Source organism: Mus pahari, chromosome 15 (genome assembly GCF_900095145.1).
Source record: "Mus pahari chromosome 15, PAHARI_EIJ_v1.1, whole genome shotgun sequence".
Classification (NCBI taxonomy): domain Eukaryota; kingdom Metazoa; phylum Chordata; class Mammalia; order Rodentia; family Muridae; genus Mus; species Mus pahari.
The window spans coordinates 36,635,745-36,645,013 of record NC_034604.1 but is presented as its reverse complement, the minus strand read 5'-3'; positions in this window follow the sequence as shown (position 1 = coordinate 36,645,013).

Here is a 9,269-nt window from a genome sequence, read left to right as displayed (position 1 = left end):
GCTCAAGTCTAAGTGGATCAAAGACCTCCACATAAAACCAGAGACACTGAATTTGATAGAGGAAAAAGTGGGAAAAAGCCTCAAAGATATGGGCACAGGAAAAAAATTTCTCAACAGAACACCAATGGCTTGTGCTGTAAAATCAAGAATTGACAAATGGGACCTCATAAAATTGCAAAGCTTCTGTAAGACTTCTAGATATTCTTAGAGAAGATTAACTGATATCCAGTTAGAAGAACTTTCCTAGAGTACTTAGGCTGGAAGAAACATCAGTTTCTATTGAACATCATAGAATATGGCTCTCAGAACTAAGGCAAGTGCACAAGAACTGTTCTCTTCCTACCATACAAAAAGACCCATGATGTTTGTTTTAGTCTGGGAATGATGAAGGACAGTGCCGAAGGTTTTTGGTTGAATAGAGCTGGCAATAGTTATAGGAACAGATTATTTAATATTAGAATTAAGCCACATTAGACTTCTTATAGAAGAAATAATAGGGAAATGATAGCTAACATTTATATAGGACTCAGATGTGGTACTTAAAACTCTTCTATGTTTATTAACTCAGTTAATCCTTTGAAGAATTATGAGAGTGAGGATCATATCCATTTTTTCATATGAAAAATTGAAAGACATAAAGAGATGAAATAATATGGGTATCCTCATATGGACTTAAGTGATAGAACTAGAATTTGAATATAAGAAATATGGCTAAATATTAATATTTTCAAGGGACTTAAAAACATCAGAGTATATTTATAGATAATTAATGTGAAATGCTTTTCTGAACCATTTACATTGTATTTTGCCATTTTGATTTATTTATTCAGCAAGCTTTCATTAAAGGTTTGGCGTGCTTAAGGAATTGCTAGCCAGTAAGAGAGAATCACATGAGATAATGTTATCTGGTGATGGTCTAGATTGTATAATATCTAAAAGTTTTTTTTTTCTTATTCATTAGTCCCTCCCCTGAAATTTAGGAGGGTATTCAGCAGAAGAGTGATATGATTTTACTTGTGTTTTAAATATACATACATACATACACACACACACACACACACACACACACACACACACACACTGAAAGATACTTTTGGCTTTTGTATTTATAAGAGCACAGGAGTATGCAAGAACAATGATAGATATGTGGCTAGTTGTAGGCTGTTATAATGCACAACAGAGTGACTGGACCAGCGTGCAGCAGCGGAGAGGCATGGACAGATTATGGATATATTTTGAAAGTAGAACGAGTGTGATTTATTGATGGATTGATTCTGAGACTTGAGGTTGAAAAATGAGGTTACTGCCAATTTGAAGAACGTTTTGTAACCTGAAGTTTATCTCATTAGCACAAGGCCCTTCAATGCTGAGGCTGAACTCAGTATCATCGTCCCTATTGAGTGTAGTGCCATTGCATTCAAAAGTGATTCTTGTGCATAGTAGTTTGATAATGGAGAGAATAAAGAGTTTAAGTAGATGGAGATGGTCTATGTCAAAACGTTCCATAATTTTATATGCTTCCTATGAATATCATGTTCTCACATCTTAATGGAAAAGTCTTGGGAACTTTTGTGTGAATTGAACTGTGCTTTTTAAAACCAAAAAAGAAAAAAAAAATCTTCTTGTCCCTGCAGTCTAACTTTGCAACAGTTACTTGATAGTTCTTAGCAAAGTTAATAAAGCTAAACTGGGCTTATTATCAAGGGTTTGAAATAAATGACTGATGTCCTTGCATAAAGCAGGAAACTTGAACACAGATGGGCTCCCAGGACAAATGGCATGGATGTGTGAAGGCAGAGATCCGAGTGATGAGCCTGTAGGCCAAAGAATGACAAAGACATTCCAGAAGTGATCATAGCAGAGCAGATGTCTCTCACACTGCTCAGAGGTGTGAACTCTGTCGACATCTTGATCTTGGACTCTGAGCCTTCAAAACTGTGAAATGACAAATAAATTTCTGTCAGAAATCTGACAGAAACCCAAGGAGATGAAGAAAAGTCTCTGAAATGACTTTTCAAAACAAAATCTGACCTGTTATGGGGTTCTAGAGAAAGAATTAAGAAAGACCGATGACCAGGATATTGAGATGTACACTAAGTTGTCTACCTACTGGGGAATAAGCAGATGCCATCGCTACACTACCTGGTACCATGTCAGGAACACATAAAATCCTCAGCCTATTTGGTGCCTGGCAGAGGTCTATTGTATACAAATATCTGATATATAATAGATATTGAATAAGTGCTACCTTTTTGATGTGGAGGCTGAAAACTACTCCCAATTTTGCTTGTTTTCCATTACTATAACAAAATGCCTGAGACAATAAACCTATAAGTAAGAAATGTTTGGGCTTTTGAGTTTTGGGACTCTATATTCTTGATTGATTGATCCCTTTGTTCCTATCATAAAGCAGTTCATTAGGCAGAAGCCTATGAGGAATGAAGTTGCTCTCTCAATGGTCAGGAAATGGAAAAAAAGGAAGAGAGACTAGCTTTCTATAGTCTTATTCAAGATCATGCCTACCACGACTTGAAGATCTTTGACCATGTCCCACCTCTTAGCTTTTACTCCCACCCACTAGCACAGTGGTTCTCAACCATCCTAATGTTGTGACCCTTTAATATAGTTCCTCATGTTGCGCTGATCCCCAGCCATAAAATTATTTTGTTGCTACTTCATAATTGTAACTTTGCTGCTCTTACAAATTGTAATGGAAATGTTTGATATTCAGGAAATCTAATATGCCACCTCAAAGGGGTCACGACTAGAGCTGGCGAACTGCTGCACTAGTGCCAAGCTGGGGACTAAGCTTTTCATTCCTGGACTCTTAGGGGACCTTTCAGATTTAAATCACAGCACAAATTGCAATAATGGTTTCAAAATCTTTTTGGAAACCAGCTACTATAATGTCAGCTCATTCAGAGGTTGTTATCAAGTGGACATTTGTCTTCTCTTACATCTTCTCACTATTTCAAGACCGTTTTACCTTGCATTGTATTAGAGCTTTTAGAAAATCAACCCTCTGTCTTCATTGGGCACACTAATGAGAATAATAGAAATCCCAGAAATAGAAAGTAAAAAATTCCTAGGAACATAATTGTAGTCCTTTAAAAACATAATTAAGGGCCTGATCTACCTGGATGTGTTATGTCAAAAACAGCTTAAGCTGCAAACTTTATTGAAGAACCAGAGGTTTTTATTTTTCATGGCCTGTAACCAATTAACACATCTCCTCTTCCTGTATTTGGCCATTGAAGTGCGTTAGAATTTTTCACCCCATCTCTAAGTTATTTCCAGCCTCACTTTATTGTCTTGTAGCATAGGCTTGAACTTTTCTTGACAGTTTTCCAGTCTGCCCTTGTAATTGTTCATTGTGTTGTTACCGACAAGGATAAGACTTGATGCTTTAGGTAATGATGCAATTGATAACCTTTGCACACATCTTTACAGTGTTTCCTTAAAACCCCATGGAGCATGTAAATGGGAAAAACTCCAAATAGCTACAGAGCAGAAGGAGCTGTCTGCCATGTTTCTTCATGATGGCGGCAATAAAATATATGCCAATTCCGGTGGGCTGAATAAATCTTGGCTCTGAGATAGCCGTGGATGGCAGGCACAGTGTGTTACAACCTGCCCCAGGTTTTCCTATTGACCTCATGCTTCCTCTTTGAGAGCAATATTGTGCTAACAGGCAGACAATGATTGGCTACCCACATTGCTCATAAATAAAAGCAGCTGGGTACATCATAAGTCTAAGTAGCTGAGGCTTCATCATTATTTATGAGACAGGCTGGGGAGAAGAAGGCTTTAAAAGTGCAATAGCAAATGCCATGGGAAACTGGCTGATCGGAGGGGATCTTATAAGAGAAAAGGAGCTGCCATCGCATTCCTTTTCATGTTACCTTCTCAGTCTTGGGTATGGTAAGTAAAAGAATGCCACCATCATAATTCAGGTCCTGCAAACCTCCCTCGCAGTAATTTTATACATCATAGTTGCTGGTATACTTGGTTGATTGACTTAAAGATTGATTCCTGTCATGGAGAACAGACATGGCCAATGAGAATTTCAGTAACATGTTTTTCCTTTATCTAATTCTACTGGAGTTACGATACGATAGACAGCTATCAGTAGGTCATGCTCTCTGTCAGCCAGTAGGCATTGTTTATCCTGACAGTGTGTGTTCTACGCTACCTAAGTACATGTGGCCTCTTCCTTATTCCATCATTTACCACTTCCACACAGTTGCTAGATGATTCTGGGAAAGCACCTAGAGAGTGTGTGCAGTCTGATCCTGTCCAATGTTTTCTGCTTTAAGGGGAACTCTGCCAGCTCCCAGCACTCTCTCTGCGCTCCTCCTTTCTGCTATAACACTATGGAGTAGATCTCCAATAAGGAAGGAAAGAAAAGCTGACATCATCAGGATTTATCAGCAGTTAGACTGGGAAAGCGTATTTAAAATAAGGGATGAAGCATCCATGAGCCCACTCGCCTGGAAAAACAGGAAATTTCCCCAAATTAAGTTTATTGACAGTACGATTGATACTTTCAAACTCGGGTTGATGCCTGTGATTTTTTTTTTTTCCTTCTCTCAAATGGCTGTGAATTTTGTTAGAAGTTTAGAGATGCTATTGTTGTTTGTTATCACTCCTGAACTCCAACAGTACATAAGCAAATGGAATATATACTCTGATCATGAAGGAAAGCTTAGAATAGATTCTCAGGTCATAAGAGTGCAGTACAGATATTATGTGTTCATTCTAGGAAAATTATCACTTGGCTAATTTCTAGGATTTATTTTTGCTTCCATACTTTACTCTGGAGATTTAATTTCTTCCTTCCTTTCTTCCTTCCTTCTTTCTCCCTCCCTCCCTTTCTTCCTTCTTCTCTCTGCACTATTTCTTTTCTCCTCCCCATTGCTCCTCACTCTGCACCATCTTTTACTGTATAAATACCTATGCAGAAGCAGCACATAGGAATGGAATGTCACGATGCTGCCACTGAGGGGATACCCTCTGAATCTGAGCCCATCACGCCATTGGCATTGGAAGGAGACACACAGTTTATATAACAAGTATCGGGTGCCCTGCAAAGTGTTGTGAAGATGGCAGTCCTGCAGTTCTTTGCATGGCGTCGTCCCTTATCCTTTACTTCCCCTTAGTCGACCCAGGCTTAGCAAGAACGTTGGGTCTCCAGGAGCAGCTGTCAACATTGCTGTACTCTTTCTGAGTGACTCAAGCTCTTAATTCAAAAGTCTTCTGTTTTGCTGCTCATCTTTCGCTCATTTCTCCTGTCACGGCACTTGGATTTCTCCCAGGAAAATAATCTGCTTTGTAATTTTTAAGTGCAGCTTCGAGTGGAGTTGATTCTACTGCAAAGGTCAAGAACAGCCACGTGAGCATGTCTGCAGTCAGGAATCCTCATCCTCTAAATAGAGCCGTTGTTTTAGGAAAGGATGAAGACATTATAGGAGCTTGCAGAGATGCTTGCTTAAGCTTAGACCTGTTAGCATGGTGGGCTGGAATGGCTGTCTGCAACTTGGAAATGCGGTGAGGATGACATCATTTGAAACTGTGGATCCAGGCTCAGGTTTATTCCTGGCACTTTTAGTTAACTAACCCCATACATTTCTATTCTTCGAGCTACTTATTTTTGTCTTTTATAATACAAAAGATCCTTGCAGTGTGTACATGAGGTGAAGAGTTGATTCGTCTGTCAGCTGATTAGGGATGACTGAACTTCTTGGCTTATAGTTGTTCACACTACTGATGTAGCGACTGTCTGCAGTGCATGTGAGGTTAAACATGCCTTTTCTCAAGGCTTAGATTTTGAGATTTACAATTGATGCAGACTAAAATATAATATTTAGATATTCAAGCTGGCAGCCAAGTCAGTTGGTTCGGTGCACCTAGTGGTGCCGGTGTTAGTATTAATTTAATGATGTGTCAAAATAGGGCCAGGGAAAATCACCTGGAAAGGCTATTCTATCACTGAGTCCTTATTTCCATTGACATAGGAGTATAGAGCCATCTTACATGATGCAGGCTTGGGTGAAACTGAGATGCCAACCGGTTTAGGATTAAGAGAAGGTGTGGAAATTCAGTGCTGTCTTAATGGCAAGTGTTTGCCTGTATTCTTTTAAAAGTGGCATTGGAAAGACTCTAAAGCTTTTGAGTGTTGGAAAAAAAAGGTGATGGAGAGTTGTTTGAGAAGAAATTGGAGGTTTGTTTATTACATCATCTTGAGTGTTGATTCAGTATATTTAAGAGATGGGCAATGAGGTTTAACTTGGGGCTGTGGAGATGTGCAGTGGTCACACAAGTCCATCAGGGAGGCAGGCGATAAGGATGCTGTCACAAGTAAACAGTGATATAACCTTGCTAGGCTAAAGATCAAGGCTGTATGGAAAGGGGTCCCAGAGGACCAAACCAACCAAACAACAGCCTCTTTATGTATTTAGATTCAGCACACACTTCCACTGTTTGCCCATGTTTCCTCTTTGAGAGTCATAAAGTTTCGTTTATATTTGAAGAATCTGACAGTGGTGTTCCTGTTGGCTTCCTGGGTGGGAAATGCCTAGAATCAACGTTACTTCCTTCTTTATAATTTCCACATTGAATTGCTAGGAAGTTACAGTGGGTTTATTGTATATCACTGTTATTGTATGTTCCTGTTGCTGTAACTGATGCTTAAGTTAATGAGGTTATAAGAAGAAAAGTTGATCTCATGCATATTTTTGGAGGTCTTACTATATGGATGGCTGGCACTATCCTTGGACCTATGATGAGGCAGCATGTCTTGGCCTACAGCAAGTGGTAGGGCCATGTTCTTCAAGTGGTGGCCAGAAAGTAAAGGGATTATCGGAGACAAGGATCCCACAGTAAGGGAACACCCGATGAGTTAGACCTTCTAGGCTTCACCTCTCCAGGGGCCCTTTATCTCTCAATAGCACAAGGGGCCAGGGACAAAACCCTTTATCTCATAAAACTATTCCAGATACAAACCTTATTAATTTAGCTTTAATGGAACTTGGAAATACTTAAAAACACATCTATCACTCCAAACCTAACTAACCATATATTTTCTGTTATGGTGTTGCTTCTCATCAAAATGTATAGATAACATTAACACTGTTAATGTTTTTATATAACTTATCTTCCATGTAGCATAGGCTTGGTCCTCAGCCTGGTGCTATCTTAAGGTGGAATATTTTACAGTACAGGGCTTTATCGCAGGTTTTAGGTTACAGAGGCAAGTCTGGACATGAGTTGGGAAATGCTAGTTCTTTCTCTTTTTCCTTTTCCTGCCCTGACCATGAAGTTCACAAACTTTCTGCTCCAGAAATTGGTGCTATAACCTGCAGCTCCACAGGTGCCCCAAAGCAATGGGAGCAATACATCATGGCCTGCAACCATGTGAGTCAATTCTATAAATTAATCTTCTGAGGTATTTATGACAGTAATGGAAATATATCCAACACCAATTGACACACCATAAAATTTGCCCCTTGATAGCCATAAAAGATGCTGCTGGTTAGCACATTGACAAGGCTATACAGGATTACTATCCTCTGATCAAGAACCATTTTGTTATCCTAAAAATGTTTTCGTGAATCTGCAGTCACTTACTTTGGACCCTCGGAAATTCATGTATTTGGTCTCTAAAGTTAGCTCTGTGGAGGCAGTTACTGATACCTGCAATTCTTTGTTTCTGTCTCATACAAATCTAGCTTGGTTCTGGGGCCAGAAGAGGCACTAACAGAAATGTGCTGAATTGAAATTCGCTATGTTGATTTCTATTTCAACTCAACTAAAGACTGAGAGGCTGTGTGCTATAGTAGAGGAATACAGAAAGTGAGTCTTAGCTTTTCTTGCTCTCCTGATTGGCTGCACCCTCAGGTAGCTCTCTCTCTGGCTTTAGACCTAATTTTCTTTCTCTGTAAATGGTGGGGGGATGGACTTGATAATTTCTGCTGTGTCTACCAGTCTAAACTGGCACCACATATGGCTAATCCTGAGATCAAAACTGACCCAAGGAACAAAGTAGTTTGTTGAATGAATACAGCAGGGTTCTCTGCATTTCCACGGGGGGGTGGGTAGCTCCCCTCCAGTGACTGTAGGATGTATAATCTGGGTTGGCTTAGTCATATCTAGACTCAGTGGAACCAAGGTGGCATTATTGAATTATGAATCTGTTGGTTTTGATCTAAGTTTCAACTTTAGCTTCAGGGGTTTGTTTTAATTTTTATTTTATTGTATATATTTAAACATAATATATGTTTGTATTTGGGAGTTATTATTATTATTATTTTTATTATTATTATTGTTAGCCAAAGAGCAGATAAAAGTAATATCCCCAAAGCAAGAAATGTGTAGATTTTACATTGTACTGGGAAGTCGAAAATCATTCTTTTTCTGTCTAACAAATATGTGGGGCCATGTAGCTTTAAATATCTTCCAATTCACAAGAGCCCAGTGTCTTCGAGGACATCATGGTGGGGGGAAATGAATGGACTCTATTTTTCATGTTTCCCAAACGAGTGGTTTAGCATTTTAGAAATGAGGTCAGAACGGTAAACAGACAGCTGTACTGTATTTCTCCTACTCTGGAGATGAAGGTCAAAGGAACCTTTCTTTTGCTTAACTTATCCCTCCAGGATGGGCTGTAAACAAATGTTCAGGGTAGCCCCAGCTGCACAGGAAAGAGAGGTGTTTGAAACAGCCTTCAGAGCTGTTGTACATACATAGCTTTGATTCCCTTTTCTCATCTCTTTGCGTTGTCTTTCTTTCACAACACGAAGCCATTGATTGAGTGAAGTTAGAATAACTTTTGACACAACTAACCAAAATAGATAGCAAAGGGACTGGTTGCTAAGCACAACTCTGTTGGATTCCTTGGCTGACAGCCTGTATTAGCATACAGGGTTTTGCAAAAGCAACTCTTCAGTTATTGGTGACTGCTGCTTATTTAAAAGCTGCTGTTGCTTCTCAGGTAAGCACATGTGATGTTAAGGAGGAATCACTTAACATTATAAACCATAATGCTTCCCCCCCCCCCAAAAAAAAAACAGGATGTAAATGACTCGAGGACATTGCTTATTCAAATGTAAGAGTAGCCAAACATTTTTTTACCTACTTGATGTCACGTGGAATCTGAGAGCCTCACAGTAAAGCTATAGTTTCTATGCCCATGAAACTCAAGTGTGTGTGTGTGTGTGTGTGTGTGTGTGTGTGTGTGAGAGAGAGAGAGAGAGAGAGAGAGAGAGAGAGAG